The 21,786-nt window shown below is 36.1% G+C and overlaps 2 long non-coding RNA genes across 4 annotated transcripts in view; one reads left to right on the plus strand and one right to left on the minus strand.

Moving 5' to 3' along the window:
- LOC112995479 (uncharacterized) overlaps positions 1-21,786 on the plus strand; it is a 113,255-nt gene that overhangs the window by 38,490 nt on the left and 52,979 nt on the right. Inside the window, exons 4-5 of one of the 2 annotated variants that reach the window (XR_010389107.1) lie at positions 1,633-1,757; positions 4,785-4,922. This is a non-coding gene — a long non-coding RNA (uncharacterized LOC112995479). Of the gene's footprint in view, positions 1-1,632; positions 1,758-4,784; positions 4,952-6,137; positions 6,346-21,786 lie in introns of those variants that run through there. The other variant, XR_010389106.1, reaches the window with a different exon arrangement.
- Positions 1-21,786, minus strand: part of LOC112995478 (uncharacterized) — a 74,237-nt gene that overhangs the window by 12,018 nt on the left and 40,433 nt on the right. The window lies entirely within an intron of this gene.

Raw genomic sequence — 21,786 nt, forward strand, 5'->3', positions numbered from 1 at the left:
CCAATTCCGTTCACTTTAGTAATACTGAATTAGCTATCTTTATAACCTGGGCAGCTTTACTCAGTTTACTCCTTCATGCTTCAGGTGCCAACAATGTCATTGCCTGCCGTAGGCTTGTTTTACAAACAGACTGTGCTCTTACATTGCATTCGTTCTGGTTTCCGAGTGGAAGTGGTACTAATGGATTTCCTAAGCACTTACTACAAAAACAATTTGTCTTGTTGGCAGTTTCAGATACTCAGGAATTCTATGTACTTGTCTTCACTTTGCAGATCATCTTTTTTTGGCACTTAGATATCACAGGAGGGCCTTCCTGACTGGCGATAGCACTTACCGTATTACCCGAGCTGTGCATTCTTTTTGACTCCAGGGCTACACGTAGTGACAAGTATTTGGCTCTAGCAGGCAAAATGACAAAGAAAAAATTACACCAGCAGAAAACTGCAGGTCAATATAGTTTTGAGCAGGAAGAAACCTGAGTTTACCACCCTGATGATATCTATGGATCACATATTTCTTCTGGGTTTTGTTTTAGGTTTTTTTTTTTTTAGTTTAGTCTCATATAATTAACTATGATGTTAGCATTAGAAGACCACATTTTATTTCATTATGAATAAACAAGTGTTTATTTCCTCTTGTGCATATACTTCAGCTTCTAGTTCTGTGTTACATGGTCTTAACTACCATTCCTTTGCCAAAAAACATAGATTTAAATTTTCAGGAGTTTTCTTTCAGTTATCACATCTCCAATGAATGCAAACCTCACAGGAAATGGTAACACTGATTTTTAACATCAAAATTTTCAGTGCAGTTAATTCTAATTTGATAGCACATCTTTTGAAACTACTTTTCTAAATTTTTGGTACAAGAGGCAATGGTTTATTATGACTGTTTCAGCAAGGAAATTAAGTATATGGCTTACACTGAATATATAGATCAGCACTGTTTTTAAAGTCCCTCAATTCCAGAGCACTCCTTGGTATTAATTTAAGTGATCATGAGGCAAGGTAGAGAAACAGGTCACAAGGTGGTATGCAAGGCATAGTAAAGCACGCAGCTTTTCCAGGTACTATGCCTTCTTGAGAAGCTGCATGTCTGATAAAGCAGAAAACAGGATTTTCAAAGTGGATTGCAATGATGTAGCACATAATCCTCCCCTGCCATCCCCCAACAACAGGCAAAAATTAGAGCTACAGGATGTGCAGAAACAAGGGATGAGGGAAAAAAAGCAGCTCCCCCCCCACAAGATAGTATGATGACAGAATGCTGGATCTGAAGTCCGAGTGAAGAAGAAAACAGTACATGTTACTAAAGAGTTCAAGAAACTCATACAGAATCAAATGAATCACTTGAGTCAGGCTCAGACAAAGAGATATTTTAATGATTTCATTCACTTAAGTTTATAAATAAGCCAATATAATTTATGTCACAGGTAGGACCTAGTAATAGTTGCAGTAGTAATAATGAACAAGAAAAGTATGCTGTCATTATCTGAGCAGGATATTTCGGGAGAGAGAAAAACAGTACTGGAAAGTAACTGAGGACATTTTGCCATATGGAAGTGGGGCTGAATATCTATGTGTAGACCAGTGCGTATGGATCACAAGCTCTCTCTCCATATTTTGCTTCTAGGTAGACCCAGCTACTTGCTAAAAAAAGTACAAGCTGAACCAGTCACTGAGTAGCGCTTTGTGGAGGCCGAATACATATTACTTGCCAGTGCAGGACAGTCCTCGCAGGCCGTGATTTTTTAAGAGGTTTGTGCAAAGTTGATACATACGTAAAATGCTAAGCCACACCTCACAATTTTTTGCTGCAGGACTGCAGTGAATTTGACACAGGTGAAACTTCTTTAGCTACTATAATGTTATAAAATCTGAATCCAGCTAGTAGATCAGTATACTGCTATTTTGGTTTCCCAGAAACTCTCTGCTATGCCTCAGGAAGGTTCCTATTTTCATTCTCTTCTTGTTCAGTCCCTTAAAGGAAGGTAGAAAGGATTGTCCACTCAACAAAGCTGTGTGGGCTCAGCTACCCTTCAAATCTCTAAAAAGTAAAATAAGTGCAGAACATCACTTTCAACAGCTATGCTATCTTCATGCCTAGGATGCATGTTGTAACCCAAATACCTCTAGCCTGGGCTGATTGATCCAGCCTCAAAGAGCCACCTTGGAGCAGCAAACTTGGAAGCCTTGCAAACCCTCTATTCTTAGTATAACTTGGTACTGAATGATAGCCAGACTTCTCAAAGTTAATGCTGCATTTCACTATGCTTTTGTCTGGCATTAAAGTTGAGTGGTATTTGAGGAACATAGTTACTTAGACCTGGCAACAAGGTCTTTGTCTGTTTTCAGTACATATAACATGGGAATTTGAAAACACGAATGACAAACCAAAAGCAGCTGCAAATATATCAATAACAAGGTCTTCAAAAGTTGGGCTTAACAGTTTTTTTTTTGTAAATTGTGAACCAGGTGCAAAGAAAAATATTTAAATACTTCACAGTGGACCTTGAAATTACCATTGTGTTTACAGGTGTACTAGCCCTTCCTTCAGAGACTTAGTCAGGAAACTGCATATTTCAGTCATAAGTTGATTTAGGCAGCAAATTTGAATGTATGAATTTGAAAAAAGAGAGAGAAGTTAAAAAAAGAAGAAAATCCTGCTAGTTTGAACTTATGTATAGAACAAAGCAAATGAAAAATTACTTTTCCAGATTCAACAGCTTATTAGAGAGGATTACAGTTAAAATATCTTATAAATATCCGATGGAATATGTGCTGGTCCTATGCCATGATGGTTACCAGCTCCCCCAAGAAATGAAAAGAGAATAAATAAAAGATAGAGTCATTATTGTTTAAATGTCTTTTTTACATGGAAAGTACTATAACAAAATCATTTTAAAACTACAGACTAACTAACAAATCTAATCAGCCTCCCTGCCAAAAATATGCGTTAGTGGTTCTAAGAGTACCATTAAGCCTCTTTAAAATCCACCTTCAATATGTTCTAAGCACAATAGACATGTAACATCCTTTAAAACATGTTTTTTTATAAATAGTACTCAAAGAAACTGTTCATAGCAGCTCAGCTTCTGTGCATCTAAGATGTATTAATAAATACATGGAACCTCAAAGAGACAGAAAAAAATCTAACTCCATGTTTTACAGCTGTGAAGTGGAGATGTAAAGAAATTGGGTGTTTTGGGCAAGATTACAGACAAAATCCTGGCAGGCCAAGGGACAGAGTGTTCAGAATGCATTTTTGTAAATCAACGTGTGTCATTAATGCATGCTTGCAGCAGATGTGTGCTTTATTGAATTTGTCACTTATTATTGTTGCTATTTTAATAGAAGAATTCATCTGCTACAGTAAATAACAAATGATCACATGCAAATATTTAGTTCCACATGCCTATCACATTCAACTGTGTCTGCCAAAAGGATCTGACTCCATATCAAAGTGCAGAATTCAGCTGTTTCTCAGTTAAGTATTGAGCCCAAGCATTAGGATGTTCTTATCCATTTTTTCATTATTTATTTGTACATGGTGGTTTCGTTTGGTTTTGAATAATTTTTGTTTTGTTTTTGTCTTTGTTGGAAGAAATACAGCTCTGCTTTTCTTTAACTTCCCCCTGCTCTGTCTGTCCATCTTAGTCTTGTGATACAGAAGACATTTTATGTCCAACTCTTCAGTTGTCACTCAGTCCATTCACAGACCCATAGCTTTAACCCCAAGAATTTATATTATTCCGTTATTCTATTCTAATTTCCTGAATTAATTCACTTATAATAATAAAACTACACTATGAAAATAATGAGTGGTCAACAGAAAATTTACAATTGCCCAGCTTTTCAAAGTGGTTTTGTTGTGTACATTGTATTTTTTTAAGTAAGTCAGTTGTAGTGGCTGCCAAAAAAAGTTTCAGTGAAGGTTATTGCAGCAAAATATTGAAAGAAAATTAAAATGCACATAATACAAGCCGTGAATATTAGCATATTCTAAGATTTACCTATGCTTATCCTACAAAAAGACAAGTTTTATACTTCAGCCTAAAATATCTAATAGCAATGTAAAAGAACAAGGAGCTTCCAGATCAGCTCAGAATTTTCTTTTCATGGGTTTAAGTTAGCCTGAAGACAGAACTTTGTTTATGTGATTTAATATTTATAAGGGCAAACTTATAAACTCACAAAGTAGTACATATTTACATCTCTAAGTAATTGCTCCCAGTAATCAGTTAACTGCATTACTAGGGATTGCAAAGTGTTCATTAAAAATATTTTTAGTGTATACAGGGATTTACAAATTGATCCTGGACTTCATATAGACATAGTGTACATATTATAAAATAAATATCCATAATTTATACTTACTTATTCTTTGTGCAAAAAAACCTTTCTGATATTGTGTGGCTAAAGCACATTAGTTGCTAAGACATCTTTGCAGAAATTGTTTTCTATTCTTGCAAAGTTAGTGCTAGTGTAACTATATTGTTTATACTTCTATTTGCATTTTAAAGTCATTAGAAATAATATCATTTGAAAGTTTGATAGCTATCTTAATGCCAGAAGCACAGAAAAAAATTCTACTATGGAGAAGATACTGAGAGCTCTTACATCTATGCACGACAGGACAAAGACGTAGAAAATCAAAATACTTATTAAATTTTCTAATTGTTAATCCCATAGAATTACTTTATTATCTTTAAAAACACTGAATATGATTCAATACAGAGAGCAATTTAAGATGCTACAATATGTCAAATTATTTTAACATTACAGAATGACTTCTGCTTCAAGATCTATACCTCTGCAACTTGTCAGTGATTATAACAACTCATTGACCAAAAGCAGACTGATCACGGCAGATACAAAGAGCATGTATGCCAGCATGAAGAAAAAGATGTTCTGCTTTACTCAGTAAGTAAGAGGATTTAAATATCTCTAAGGTAAGTAGTAAGGCTCCGATTCTGCATATTCTACCACAGTGCTAAAAATTATACTTTCATTGAGGGCAGTTGTAAGGGACTCATGTGTGAGTAAGTACAGGTTTAGATTTGAATTACGTGTAGAGTTTGCTTGTATGTAGCTTCCAAATCCATGTCGATAAGCTCCAACAGGCTTCCTTCTGGAATCAAAGCAGCTTTCAGGACCACGTATATCACAATGAGAATATTGTAGAGAAAGAATATTATAACTGTGAGAAATGTTTGAAAAGATTGACAAAAAACTTTTTGAAAGCTGCATTAGAATATTGCTTAACATCCAGATAAATATTTACAAGTAAAGATCTGCCTAGGGAAATAAAACAGAAATTAGAGTAAGGAACCATTGCAAAAAAAAAAAAAAAAAAAAAAAAAAAAAAAATCATCTAAGCTGTATAATACCTGGAATAAATAAAAAACTTCTAACATTGCCTTGAAAGTGAAATGGAAACGTGAAATCAAAATACAAATTTAATCCAAAACCTAGGTTTTTAATGAGAATACAAATATTTGTTTTTTTACTGATATGTAAGAAAAGCTGCCAACTGAAGCTGACAGGAAAATAATCATAGAGATCATACATATTTTTGTTTTATATGTCACTTTGCCTTAAAATATGCTAGCTGTCACAAACTACTGTATGTAGAAATGAATGGCTGTTGCTGACATTGCTTCACTGTCTCAGACACACTCAGCAGCGTCATTTTGTTCATATTTGGACCCATTTTGAAAAGCTTCTCTGTTTGACCAGACAGGTATATAATGTCAGCTGAACAGCGCAGAATGCACATCTCTGTTTTTCACAGACTTTTGAAATATCGTTCTGAAATTATGTACTTCCAATAATGAAAATAATAATGCACAATATAGCACCAGAACTGCTACACAACAGCAAACTACCAGTACCTATAGAGTTTAGAATGAATATTAGAAGTGCTCTACAAGACGGAGTTAACAAAATGCTCATTTTGGCTGTTTTGAAAACATGAGGAAATCTTCTTAGTCTTTTATCATTTTGGAATGCTTCTAAGTATCTACTTTTTGGGCAGATGCTTGCAAACTGAATTATGTTCTATACTTCACGTAATTATATGGTTTGCAGGTAATATCTCCTTAACGAAAGACGTCCCTAATTGTGCTTCGTTTCTAGGAGAAAAACAAAAGGAGAAAGTTGTTATGGCTCTGATCCAGCACAGTGATTAAGATCTGAAGATATGTTTCATATGATATGGGACATTAGCTCTGATATTTGTAAACATCTTGAAAATACCTTTAAGAGCTGCGTGCTAACTGCATGAATATCCTTGATGCTAATAGAATTTTTTTCAGCAGGACAATCTTTTAAAAGGGAAGATATTTAAATGTATAGAATACAATTTTTATTTAGCTCTCTACAGGATTTATAAATCTAAAAGTATTCTGTTTTTATAAGAACTTCTTCAATTGTAAGTAAGCCTCTTTTTGTTTTATTTGACTCTACACCATTGAAATCCCCTCTCTTGATAGTGTTTTCCACTACATGAACACTTTCTACATTTTCCAAAGGACTCCTGTCTTGTTCATTTTTCAATATATGGTCCCAGGTCTTATTTAATTCACACTACTGAAACCCTATTCTGAAGACAAGCTTGCTAATTTTTACATGTTATTTTACATCAGCTGTATATTTATAGTATTTGACTGCATCAAATTGATGAATTGATTGACTGCATATTGCTGAATTTATTTTCAAAAAAGATTTGAGAGAGGAAAGTATAGAATTATCCTCATTTTATGAAGGGGACACTGAAATACATTAAATGAATTATTTGATCTATTTGATTAAATCTAAGGCCAGTCCGAGTACCTAGAAACTAATTTTCATTTAGGCCTTCAGTATGAAGTACTGCACTCAGCATCTTCATTTGCACCTGTGGGCATCCTGTGGTTCTGCACATTCGCCATTCATAGCACCATCTCTGCATCCAGAAAAGGAAGAACTCACAATTGACTGGATGAAAAAAGTTTGGTGTAAATGGTCTGGTTTAACTTGTCTACCTTGTATCACAAAGCTTTTGGCCAGGTGGATCATGATAGAAACCCAAGTACGGCAGAGCCCTGAGGGGAGTAGATCTCCATCTTCCTTTCTTTAAAGTGAGCAGAACTAAAACCAGCAAAGGCTCTCAGTCTTTAAAGATGGATCATTTAGGATATAAAAACATAAATCTGAACAATGTAATTCTCATGGTAGAAAAACAAACTCACCTCCCCATTAAAACTCAAACTTCATCTGTTTGACATGGCACAATTCGCTAAGAAGGTTTGAAACAATTGTCCATTTTCCCCATGATATCCTTTTTTTCTGATTTTGCTTTTTAATCCAGTAGCTTCCACGTATTCTGGGTGAACAAATTCCAGGGATCCCCTTCAGGCCCTTACGAAAACTTTTCTTTCCATCTTGGGTTTTGATTCTGCTTACCAACAGGCCCTTTGCTTCTCACAGGGCTTCTGTCTCCCTCATCCCTTAGGCTCCCTGCTTGACGTCTCTCTCACTGCCTGCCTGCCCCACCCTGTATTTTTCCCGCTGACTAGATGCTCTTATAAGACGACAATCTTCTCTTCCCTCTAAAGCATTCTTTTTAAGCAGGAAGGCAGCAGCTTAGGCAAGTAGCCTTTTTCCTTGTTGTTCAGCAAAGGAAACATACATTATATTTATTTATAATATATATAAAGAAAATACGCAATGTGGTACACATGGAATGAGCTATGAAAGAGCAAATAGTTCTGTGGTTTGTCATACAGCCACAGAAATCACAATTTTCCCAGTCTTAAACTGAGCATTTCACTACCATGATGTGAATGAAAGTCTGTTGGGCTTGCTGTGGTGGTGTGAAGAGTAGAAAGTCCCAGTTTCCTCCTTTATACATCACTAATCAAATTGCCTTTCTGCTTGCTCCCAGTCTTCTCCTCAATCAGCCTGTCTTATTTCAGTATCTTCTCTATACTTTGGTCTAGGCTCTTTGTGTGGCCAGTCAAGGTTTACCCAAATACCTTGGCTCCTCACCAGTCATCTCCAGTTCCTTTGCCCCACTTGTTCTCAGACTCTTTCCTTGTCATTTCTATTTTGCTTCACGGGTTCAGTGTCTTATTCTCCTCACTCACTGACCTCTTCTCTCCCTGTCTTTCAGTCCCATGTTTCTTCTCATGAAAAGGTGAGCTCTGAGCTCAAGGTTCTTTGTCCATCATGTTTCTCATCACAATTCTAAGTCCCATTTCCCATATTCCTCTTCCAAACTCATCGCCAGTCTAGTTTTGTCTCCTCTTCAATGAAAACATCTGCTTTTCCATTAGTGTAGCTAGAGAAAGTGAACTTCTTTTCTGAATTTAGTACCAATATAGATGTCATATTCCTCTTCCAAACTCATCGCCAGTCTAGTTTTGTCTCCTCTTCAATGAAAACATCTGCTTTTCCATTAGTGTAGCTAGAGAAAGTGAACTTCTTTTCTGAATTTAGTACCAATATAGATGTCAGGAAGTCCAGGAAATAGTAATTATCTGAGGAAAGATTCAGTTGATTCCACCCAGTTTTCGTGTTAGCAGTTCTGTGATGATGATCATATGAAGGCTTTTCAGAGGCTCAGAACTTGTGAAGATTAGAAGATTTTAATGGGATAACTAAAGCCACATTCTTGATGGACTTTGTTAAAATCTCTGTTCCAAAATGTGTGGTTTTGCAGATTTTTCAGTACAAGGAAACTATATTTTATTTTGCTTTTGCATTCTTTAGACACTTTCTTGGAAACAGCAGATCTGCTTGATTGATTACTTACTGGGAAAAAAAGTGAAAATAAATCCATTTTGAGTCATACACTCAGCATGCAAAATTTGAGTTCAGACTGTTGAACCTAAGCAAAGTTATAATCGAATGAAAATATGAAGCACTGGCCAACTTTAATAATAGGTGGTGCCAGCAGTCCTGCGTAAAATCTTTATGAAGTTCTTGTTGCCATGGAAGCAACTGTTCCAACATAAATTCCACTATGACTTCATTTTTTTTGATACAAAAATATATGGCATTCAGATGCACTTGGTTTTGACTCAGTTTCTCTGAATGAGAACATCAGTGCTATAATTTTCATAGGATCCTTCTGAAATGTCATAGCTAGATGTATCTGATGGAGAAAGATATGTTATGGTGTAAGAAGATGTGAAGTACAGGGGACATGTAAAATCTCTAGCATAGGGTGACTGTGAAATATATAATGTATACATATACAAACACTACCTTTTGGTAACGTAGTGTGGTTTTACAAAATCAAGAAGAAGCACAACTTCACAGGTATAGCTACATTCACTCCTACACTACTTTGCTGATTTAGTGTATTGATTGCCATCATCTTTGTGCAGAGACTCCTGGAGGCTGCAATTAGATGCTTTTTCCTTACTTGTGTATCTAAGCAAAAGCCATGTATCTTCTGGCACTTGGAAAAAAAAAAAAGCCATCTATATGCCTTTGAGGACTTAGGTATTCCTGATATTCTTCCAAATAGTCCTTGTGCTAAAACTCTGGGAATAGAGAGAAAGTCTGCTTGATAGGTAAGTAAAGAATATAGAGAAACATGTGAAGGGTAAGTGAAACTGAGTTTAAATAGGCTAATAGTTAAGATTTTTTTTGTCTTTTTTTTCTTTAAAAAATCCTCATTGGAATTGTAAACACCACCTCTTTTCACCTTTAAATGTAAATGTTATCATGTAATTCTATGTACTCATAAAAATAGTGAATGCAGCAGTAATGCAATTTAGCTTTCTATTCAGCTCACATGTTTAAGATTCCTTGTACCACACTGCTGACAGTAGAATTTACCTTTACTTGCTAGCAAAGGAGAAATAAAACCAATAAAACCAATATACGCTGAATCCCTTGGCTCCAAAAATTTTCATTCAGTTTCCAGAAGTGCTGCACATTGCTAGAACAGATTTGTTGTCACATAAGGTACTTGTTGCAACTTTTAGTATTGCTCTTCTTTAGAAAGGAAAAGGAAAAATATTCTTTCATCATATATTTACTGATCCCTTCTTTAATGACTGATCTTAAGTTGCTGGGATTTAAATTTCTGTTACTGAGAGTTACACTGGCCATGAGACTTATAAATAGGAAACACCCTGTTCTTTCCATAGCAAAATTTGCTTTTAGAATTTTTAAATTGTATCACCAAGGAGCAGCTTCTGAGCCCTCATTCATGTTTTCTCTCCAGGCAGCTAAGAACTTATTTCAAAGCAAATGTCTACTGGACTTCATAAGTTTCTGTCTTACCAAGCTTCATTAAAAAAAAAAAAAAAATCCCGCTAGAAACTCCCATACATGGAAGAAGAGCTTCCCTCTGTAATACTCATGGATATTTCTGTACTACCTTTACAGAAAGACAAAAACAATCCATACTTAGGTGTTTGTTGAAACATAGTCACCAGTTTGAGGATTATTTAGCCCTTTCTAAAAAGCCTTGGGAGGTTCTCGGAACCCCAATCCACACTCAAGACTGACTGCTTTAAAGATGTCATAAAGGAGTTCCTCAAAGATCCAGACAGTTAAATGCAAAATGTCTTAGAGTTACCAAAATGATGATTTGCAAGAGTTAGGTGGTTAATAGTGGGATCCAAAAAGGTGACCATGTTGAATCACCTAGTAAGCCAATAGGACATGCTGATGATCCTTATCCTCTATAAAGAGTTATATGTCTCAACATGGGACAGATCAATAAGGAAATAAACTTATTTGACCCAGTGCAAAGCTTTAAATTCTCCGTGTAGTCAATGAATGGCAACAGCACCACCCCTGGGACTGACAGTGACCTATCCAAGGTCTTCCTGTGACTGAGCTGATGTAGTTTACATTTACATTAATATGCTTGTCTGTTATATGGCAGAAATTTACTGTTTTAATTTTACCACTTTCAAATTTCGTTACTTCACCTCATGGTATTGTGCAACAAACAACTGAACAAAAGATGCAGACCTGTCTTTTCTATCTCATTCAGTATTTCACACTGAATTTCATAAAGAATTTTATGGCTTTTCTGACATTTGCAGACTCTCCGTCTCTACCTAGTATTAAACTTGTATCTGAACCTCTTCTGTTTCTGCTTCTTCTTCTTTTTTTTTTTTTTTGAGACCAGATGATCACAACTTCATAGATTATTCAAGGTGAGTTTCTAATATTGATTTTATATAATAGCATTCTATCATCTTTTTATTCAGTATTGTAGAGGAAAAGATTTGGAAAAAAAAGAGAAAGAGAATGAGGCAAACTTTTATGGAACCAATATGGTTCAGCTCTCGCTAGAAGCAAGCACATAAGAATGACAAATCAGATACGTCTTTTACTTCTGCATTCCAGGTTACCTGTTATCATCAGGCCAAAATTCTTGCTAAAATAGTTTTGTTTTGTTTTTAAAAAAGCCAAAATATATGCCAAATGAACTTAGAAGTAGTTATCTATATAATATCATGTAGTGATTGTAAATATATGTTTGTGTAAATATAAACGTCTTCCTTTTTACATCCCTGTGTTTTTGGTAATATAATGATTTGCTAATGTATGGAAAGATGAAAGAGATGAAGAGCCTTTTGAAAAGTACCACACTGAAACAAAAGGACTATGCCCACAGGATATGAAAAATAAGCATTAAGAATATTGTCAATTAAGATTAGTCAGACAATTTTAATAGGCTAACTGCGTAAGTCTGTGTTAGGTAGTATTTTCACCATAGCAGTGTCTAAAAGGCCCTTCCAAGGTTGAGACTTCATAAGACAGGTGACAACAGAAGAGCACGAGAGGGAGAGAAGATTTTCTGCATGTAGATATGTAGTGTATATAGCACTATTTCTCAAACTTTTTACGTTGCCATCTTATATTTACATCTAATGTATACATTCACAAAATATCGTGTAGACACAATCACTTTTCTTCCATTCATTCAGTGCTTATGTTTCATACCTGATTGTTCTTTATGGATTTTGCTTTGCTCTCAGACTTTGCAGGCAAATTAACTCCTTACTTGTCTCATTCTAAAAGAATTCACCAGTTTTGCACACACTGCACCTTCACATTATGCGTATGCAGTGCACTGGGGCTAATGTTCATCATGATCCCAGTAAGAAAGGCACTCAGACTCCGTACAGCATTGCTCCATTTATTGGAGCTAGCATTATAAGAAAAAATAGAGTAGTATAGACAATCTTATACCTGTTCAGATGCTGATAGCCCTGAGCTGTGCAGAATCGGATGGACCTCCAATCACGGCATGGCACACAGTGCAGGTCCCATCCATGGAAAGGTTTCCTTACTTTTTGGTCTTTAGAACTCTTATAGGATTTTCTTAGAAGAAAATGATTCAATTCATCATTTCTACTGGGAAGCAAAAGGACATTCATGTGAGAACCTGCTACTTCGCTTTAAGATAAAGACAAGGACACGCAGGTGGTGCAATTGCTGGCGCCCAGTGGGAGTTGCCTGCAGGCCCCTCTGAGCATGAGCCAGCTGAGTTCATCCTGCGGCCAAAGCAAATGTGCAGCACAGCACAGGCCTGAAGGCCAAGCTATACGTGCAGCCCAGCATGGCACAGCACAGGCCTGTGCCTGCTCAGGTTAACCGCTATGTAGATCACTACTCATTGATGTCTTCCGCTTAGGATCACTACAGCATAATCATGGTGTTTGAAGAAACACAATCAAAATTACACATATGTTCAGAAATCAAGAAAACACGGGGTTATGATAGTGTGTAAAAAGCATGTATATGTGTAAGGGTAACAATAGAGTATACATATATAAGGGTTATTGCAGGCCGCCTGTGCACTTTGTATAATCTGAGCTCACTTTGCTGCTGCTGCCACTCCATGGCCCCTGCGCACTCTTTTCAGTTTGAACTGTGGTTTCCTGCCTAGGCCAGGAGCCTTCATCTGCAGTTCTGAGAGGAAGATATCCAGCCCACTCAGACCACTGACTGCCAAGATCTTCAGTCTTTCTCTGTGACAGTCTCCCTCCTCATTCACTTTCAGATCTGCTGCTTGCTTCTTGAGGCCTTTCTGCATCAGTAATGACAAATGGAACAGCAAGCAGAATCCCATATGGAAGATTTCTCAGGAGAAGAACCATTATCTGAACTCAGCAGGGGCTGAGGAGAGCAAAAGTAACCCCTTTCAAACTCCTAACCCTTTCTTCTCCTCCCTCAACCCTCTGACACAGTGGGGCTGATTTGATGCTCTAGTACTGATGCTGCACAAGAAAGGCAGCACCAGCTAACCTTTTCTAGCATGCTGCAGCTCTCTCAGACTCTTCTGCTTTTTGTAAAGCCTTGTTCCCATACCAGTCTTATGCATCCCCAGTGTATATTCCTGCCTTTCCCAAAAGAATGTGTGTCTGGCAGAAGGTGAATTGTCCACGTAGAGAAATGATGCCATACAAAATAATAACGTATCATCAGATTGCATACACCAATGTATCTCACATAGTCTAATGGTTAGAGAGATTTTTCTTTTTTATTCTGTCTTCGTATTTCTCTATGGTAAGTGCAAAACCTAACATGGTGTGATCAGCAGGTGGTTCAGTCCCAAGCTCGCTTAGCCCTTGGCATCTTTGTTCAAGCCACAAGGATAACATTAAGTAATGCCAACTGAAAGGCTGTTCTTGTGGTATGCTATATGCATATACTAAGACTGGAACAATCTACAGCTTTCACACAAGTAATCAAACTATACTGGCTCTAATCATGAACTAAAGGTCATAGTACTATGAAGTCCACTACTAACTCACTGCTGTTTCATTTCACTTTTTCTTCTATTTTTGCCTCTGTGATCTACAATTCTGTGTGAAAAAAGCATCCTGTTGGTCAGTGGTTTTGACTTTTTCTTTCCAATCAATCTGATTTATTGTTTTGCTTATTTTTAATGCTTTTATTTATCTTCTCCTGTGGAGGTTAGTAATACAAACCAAAAAAAAGACCAAACAAACAAAAGAAAGATGCTATTAGTGTAACGAGTGAGCAAATAAAATTTGTTATAGTAATAATTTTCAATTCTGCTTCCAATTTACTCAGAACTTCTTCCAGTCTCTGCAGAACTGATGCTAAGATAGGAACTTATTTTGCTGCAGCCTGCAGGTATGCAGGCAGGACCTTCTGCCAAGTATGGAGTTCTTCATGTCCCTTAAAGGTTCTCTTGTAGGAATGGATTTTAGTAAATGTATAAACTGAGTACGAGTTGATGCCTGCTATCAAAGATGATTAAAAATGAGCATGGCTTCGGAAGTCAGTGCCATCAGCAAAGTAAAATTGAAAGAGGAGCAAAGAATCTGCTGTACAAATTGAAAAATCTGTTGGATAATACTACTTTTGATAGTAGAGGATAGGTATCACACTTCACAAGTTGCTCATTATCACCGACTTCCTGTAACCAGAAGACTCTAATGCATACAATCTCTGGTCACTTCACTCACTCTTAAAAAAGCTAGAAAAAAACTTAAATAAGCTGCTCTGGCTTCTGAAAAACAATTTGCCACAATATCAGCTGAAAAAAAAGAAGATTCAGTTCATTGGTACTGTAGTTATATGCTTGAGCAACTTTTGGGATAGAGGAATGCTGTGCATGAATTCAGAAACAAGTAGAAAATAGACAGGGCAGATGTTATGCTGACCTATGCTCATTAGAATCTGATAGGTAGTTTGGTTTTCCCTTTTTTGACCAGTTAATATTGCCTCTAGGAAAATCATTATCAACAGTACATCTTTAAGCCAGGTGTTATCACACACCGGATATCTATACTTCTCTGGGGAAAAAAATGAGTTCAGCTGAAAAATAAAACTGATACTGATACTGCTGCTGGTGTACAACAAGGAGTAGAAGTTTATACATAAATGAATGTACATAAATATACATTTCTACATAAATATAGATATGGTCCAGCTGTAAGAAATGACTTGATAGATGTTTGAATTATTATTTTTCAAAGAATATTTCTCTCTTCTTTTCATAATATTTTTACTGACAGATCTTCCTCTGCATCATATTTCTAACACATACAACTGAACAGAAAAGAAAATGTATTGCTGTTCTAATGACAATTATTCTATAGATTCTTACCCCAGCACCTCCTTGGGCTGGTGAATTAGCATCTGAATGGAATTCCTGTTGGAAGTTTCTCTATGCTTTTTGTCCCCGAAATAACAAAGTGATGAGATGTTTTATGAGCTTTATTTGTCCAACTGATGTCAAAGCAATGTGCTTTGCATTTAAAACACAGAAAAGGATTTCCACAGCCTGATGCAACCCTTGAAAAAATCTGTTCTACTGTTCTGCACGAACTGAGTTTCACATTACCTATATTCATTCATGGTGTACGAGGCGAGTGGAAGGATTTTATATTTTCCTTACCATTACAGATCTTGGAAATCAAGATCATTAATTCCCTTAGCAAACAATGGAAAGCAAAGGTAGAGACAAAAAGACAACAATATGGAATATTTCATGTTCCATGAATAAGAAGGGATCTGAGAGCCTGTAATCTTCTACAATCAGGAAAGCATAACAAGGATAGGGCCATTTAACAAGAAAGCTGTTATCAATAAACAGAAATAAACAAATGAAGACATTTCAGTTTGTTCCTTGATAAAATACACTTCTTTTGAACTTTTAAACTGTTGTTTTAAGCACAGGATATGCAGATTGGTTTTATACATCAGGGGAAAGCCATGTACCTGTTCTATCTGGAGTCATTAACAATATTATTTATTGTCTAAGTACATTTCTTATTAATCGTATTTTTTTAGGTAGTATTCTGCCTGATCCTTCAAGGAACAATATGGATCTCTAAGTGGATGTCGAATTAGATTAATAGACTATAATATTGGCTATCTATGACAGAATCAGCAGAATGTTAAGTTATAGTTACTCATATTTCAATCTCTTCCATTTAAAAACATTAAGATCAAACAATTATACAACTAATAGTTCATGTCATTCAGAATTACATAATGATGGAAAGATATATCTCAGATATATTATATCACATTTTTCTATTAACTGTTTTACTTTACCTGAGCAGGGGTTTTCTTTTAATAGTACATGATGATAGAGTAACCTAAGTTCTTCAGTGGCTAGAATTAATGTGAGACTGCAAGTTATTTGTATATGTGAACCTATTTTTCCTGTGTTTAGTAAATCACATTTATCAGAATTAAATTTCACTTGTCACCATGAAAGTAAGTTTTAGATTCTTTGGAAATCTTGTACAATTTCTGCAATCTTGACTAATCTAAATAATGTTGTGCTCTTAGCAAATATCACCACCTTCCTCCTCATCTTCATCTTCTTTTCCATATCAGAATGGAGTATATCAAATAACCACATTCCTCATGCAGACCTTTGGGGAATCCAGCTATTAACTTTTTTGTCATGCCGAAAATTGATAATTTATTCTTACACTTTTTTTTCCTATATCTAAACCTGTTTCTAATCTATCACAGTACTTTACCTTTCTTGAAATGACTAGTAAGTTTCTGTAAAAGCTTCTGTGAAGGACTTTGTTAAAGACTTTTAAAGGTCAAAATAAATTATATGAACCTGTTCCCTTTTATCCACTATTCTAATAGATTAGGTGGACTTGAATTTCCTTTGCAGAAGCCATGCTGGTTTATCCTGCTCATAATGAGTTTATCTAGGTGGCTTATAACTCAGTCTTTAATAATAGTTTCAACCCATTTATCTAGATACCAGGGCACTGCAGAGGCTGGTGGCTTCCCAGGGGCTGGTAGCACCAGGCGCTCCCACGGGGCCAGGCCGGGCTTTGCCACCAGGGCCTGTCCCACCACCCTGCCGGGGAGCAGCACAGCCGGGGGTGGCCCCAGCCCCAGCCTCGGGCATTGGGCACCACTGCGGGGCTGGGGCCGGAACAGGCGGTTGCCCTGCGGTTGCCTGCAGATCAGGGTTAGGATCTGAATCGACAGGGTACGTGGCCAGGCACAGGGACATCATGGCGATGCAGCTGCAGCGTAGCTGACGTGGGCCCAGGGCCTCAGTTTAAGAGCAGCTCGCACAGCAGGAGAGGCAAGAGGACCTCCCCGAGGCTTTGTCCAGCTCTTTCTTCACAACAGCTCTTATCAGCTGGCCATGAATGCTGCCAGCTTAACCCCTAGAAGTGTGTGAGTGCACAAAGGGCTCTGAAATAGAAAAAAGGTGGAGCTTATTGGCTTATTGGCTATGTAGATGCACCTGACCTAATATGTTTTTATTAAACTTTATATTGGTATGATCACTTAGATTACTTTACGGAATGCCTATATGCATTTGAAGCAATAAAAGGGTAAAGGCTTGTTCTTAAGGAGAGGTGTAAGAGGATTCGTGGGTGTACGGGCAGTAATTTAACTATTCATTTTAAGGGAGGCAAAGACAATTTGAGAAACCGATCCGCATAGAGTGTAGAAATTTCATGTAATAGTACAGGCCACAAAATCACTTCTATCCTTATAACTACTTTTTGATTCTTTGCAATTTTTTCTCTCCATCTCTGAACCAAACTTCCAGGGTAATGACAGAGCTGATACTGGATTTCACTAATCTGCATTGATAGGGAAGCACCCTTGAAGATAACTTGGTTCTTCTGTTCAAAGACTAGTGCTACTCTCCAGCAACTGATTTATTTGTAAATTATCTAGAAAGGTTGATCTGTTACCTGACAGATGGTGATCATTTTGTGCAAGGGTGGTGGACACAATGTATTCTAAGATTTAGAAGAAAAGAGAAAAGAATGATATGGTATTCTCTGAAAGACTGTCCTGAGCTCAAGAAAGCTTCCAAGGAAGAAGAGAGAGAAAAAGATATGAATATTTTTCTTTTTTTTTTTCTTTGTGGAGCCATATCCGTTGTGTTATGTACACAATACTTGTGCAAACATTTGTATCTGTGTCATGGTATGTACCTCTGGAAGGAAGAACTGTAAAAAAAGAATGCCTACAAAATTAAGGTCTAGGAAAACCTTGTGTTTGAAGAATGAGGATGTTGTTAGGGGTCAGTTCTGAATGCAAAGAACAGTTAAATCAGGAAGGACTGTTTCTGCAAAAATGTACGTTATACAATGGAAGCATACAAAAGGATTCCAGCAGGGAGAACTCAGCTTGGGCTATAACATGGATATAAAATATTCAGTTTTCTTTATGAATGAAAAACACAAAATGGGAATGAATGTTAAACTTACCTTTATATTACAAGATGATAAATTTTATTATCAGAATTTAGGGTGACTTCCAATTTGTGGAATAGATTTCTCCTCATCTCCCTAAATTGGAGATTTTATTTTCCATCTGAAATACTAGCCACTGCCAGAGAATAATGACCTTTGTAAACTTCCAGTATGGTGCAATCAAGGTTTTCCTATATTCTTTTCTCTCCTTAAGAGTTTCTCATCTTTGATGATACCTATCTTATTTTGCTCTTCTTTTTTTGTCTTCACTTGTGATGGAATTCCAAGGAAAGAAGAAGCATCTGGAAGCTGCTTCAAAGCAAGCTAATGGAGCATTTTTCTTTCTGTCCTTAAATTTTTCAGCATATTTTCTCCAGAAATATTCAACAATGCTTATTCTTCTCCAGGATGGTTTTATAATTTTCCCCGGATCTATTTATATTGAGAAAGGGCTTATGTTTGTGCTTCCAAATCTAATAGCTGGTGAATCATAGTTTAGAGAAATCCCTGAATGGCAGTCACCTGTTTTGGAGAGTAAGAGAGTTTAGTGTAGTATGAATGTGAGATGTTTCCTTACAGTTGGCCTCAGTGTCAGAGAATGTTCCCAGGCATGTTAAACTGAGTAGCATAGACATAACATCACCTTTGTGTCCTTTGAGAACTAGCAGACGCCCTATGTTTCTGGCTGTCAAAATGCTTCATGTAACTAAATTTTAGGATTGCCTACCCAAAGGAAACAAATGCTTAAAATTTAGCTAATTCACCTTTAACCGTTCCTAACATAAGACAGTGGAATTAATATGAATACAAAATATTTGTTTCCTCTTACATAGTTCATGTGACAAGCTGGCATATATTTCATGGTACTGGAAGAAGAGGACTATATCTGTCACCCATTCTTTCAGCTTTTGTAAAACAACAAGATTTCAGATCTAGATGTCTTTGTAATTCAGGTCTCATTCTGGAAGTTGATTGAATTCATAATCGTTTTCTCTCCCTTTCTTCTTTATTTGTTATTCCTTAACACAAGCAAGAAGGCTTTTAGTTTTATTTCCAACAAGCCATGGTTTTCTATCTTTTAATTTGAAAATATTAATGACATTATGAATGGTCTGGAAAAATTTCAATTTGAGGTTTATGAAAGCCTCTTAATGTCTCTGCCTATGCTTAGCTGAGTGAAGTCACTAAGTCATTATGAGGCACAGTGCTTTTCCTCACTGGGAAATGTTCAAACACACATGTAAAATTTTGTCGCATATAAACATCATAGTTGCCATTCACAAAATCTGTTAATCATACTTTTAACAGTTGTGTGAGTAGGAAAACTTATTATTATCCCTCAGATGAGAAAAGAGATGATAACAATGACATTCAAGCAATGATTAGAGGCATTTAACCCATGTTTCCAACTCCACCTTTAGAGGGACACAGTTTCAACTTACTACTTCATTTAACTAATCATTTCTAGTAGAAGAAAGCAATTCCGGCTGTTCTTTGCATACCTTCTATATACCTAGCTCCAATTTAATTGTTAAGAAACAGTTTCTATATTTATATGTGCTTGTGTGTTTTCTTGCCACCCTCTTAAGAGGAATCAAGCTTTCTTATGTTCGATACATTAGAGTTCAGACCTTGATATTTGTTCTCTTTTTTCTTTAATTCCTGCATAGATAAAGTAAAATAAATGATTCATAGTAACAATTAATAATATTGCATATTCTGCTCCTGAAAAACTCAAAAGTATTTACAAAGAATGAAACTTTAATTTATTCTCTCTTTTACCTCTGATGGGAAAACCTGTTCATGATTAACTAAAATAAGTTGCATCATTAGGAATAAAAAACACATCCACTCTACTTATCTGACAAGTAGGATTTGCGGCTGGGTTTCACAAACCTGAATATTGTTCTGGAGTCAGAGAAATGCCATGGATTTGGATCACAGCTGCATATTATGTAATATAATGTTACATAAGTGTCATTACCTTCCTTCAGGTTAAAACACCTCAAATGTAAGAGACACAAGTAAAGTTCTTTTCTCTGCCTCTAAAAAATTTAATCAGTTAGTACCAAAATTCTTTTACTAGTATATGTCTGACTACCTGCTTTAAGTGGAGCTCACCCATTTGCTCCTGTCTTGCATAAAATATTTAAACACTGATTAGCCCACAGCCGAAGACGCAAAGTGAGTGTCACTCTCTAAACTTCTTCTTAGATTATTCACCTGCTGACTTTAAGTCACTTTGCAAATTAAAAATTAACATAAAAGTCAAATAATTAGAAGATTCTATTCTGACGGGACATGACTCTTTCTATCTTTTGTCCAGTGATTGCTTAATGCCAAATAAATAAAGAATGGGTACACAAATCCTACGTGGCTCTGCACTCATAACTGAATTACCTGAAGCTAGACTGCACAGTCAGAATCCTGCCTGCATGCATGTCTATAGATCTTCTATTAGTTTTAACATACTAACACAGTTTCAAGAAAATGATGACCCTGTGTCTTATCACAAGTAGGGTAGTAGATGAAGCACTAGTGAAGTGGGTTTAAATATTCTTAGTTTGAGGAAAACCTAAAGTCTGCTTGGCACAGATTTTAACAATTGTTTTATCATATAAATATGGATAACAGTGTCACCACAACACTGGTTGGTTTTCTCAAGTAAGAGGAAACCAACTTTACAAAAGGAAATAAAGAGACGAATATGCAAGTATGGAGCTTTGAAGAACATAATTCGGAGTTTGACACCTCAGTTCTGCCTGAATCACACCCCGTATAAGTAAGTCCCCCAATTCATTCATGTATGTAGGTCCATTTTTCAAAAATACAATACTGATTTCAGCATATATACAGACATTTGTTTGTGAAGTTTTGCTGCACACACTTTTAAAGTATCTAATTGGGACATATTATAAATTTAAAAGCAGTTAATATTTCAATAGGGAATATGTAATTACATGATGCATATGACTTTAGCGTATGATACATTGTGTGCTTCTATTTCTTACCATGAATTATATTCCTAACAGCACTTCTCATAAATCAGTTATTTATTCTATGAAATGCTCAACATGTGTTATGGTCTCACTGACATTTTTTTTTGCTTTTAAGATTCAGATAAATTATATCAGCTACTGCAAACATCTTCAAATAATGGTTGAACAGCTGATATCAATTTCTGTATATAAACTGACCATAAATTATATAGGTTATTCACTCACAAGAGAGGGGTAGTTAATTTGTAAGACTAATTATTCTATCTTTGGAGTAGGAGAGTTAATCTCTTCACTGAACCTTCACATGTCATTACACTGTTATACAAAATAAAATTTAGCAATTAGTACACTGTGTGAGGTAAGAGAGGTCCATATGATCATATATTCTTGTATGAGAAGAAGCAGTCTCTCCAAATTAATCAAATGAGCTTACAAATTATTATGGGTAATTACAGGCATCTAGAGATATGAGACTGCTAGCAATCAGGCACTTGTAAGACTAAGAGAATAATTACGTCTTGTGGTTTGCCTTGGAAAAGATTAAAAAATATGCTACTAAACTGTAGCAGTTTGAATTATTTTACTGCTCAT

This window comes from Dromaius novaehollandiae, chromosome 4 (genome assembly GCF_036370855.1).
Source record: "Dromaius novaehollandiae isolate bDroNov1 chromosome 4, bDroNov1.hap1, whole genome shotgun sequence".
Classification (NCBI taxonomy): Eukaryota; Metazoa; Chordata; class Aves; order Casuariiformes; family Dromaiidae; genus Dromaius; species Dromaius novaehollandiae.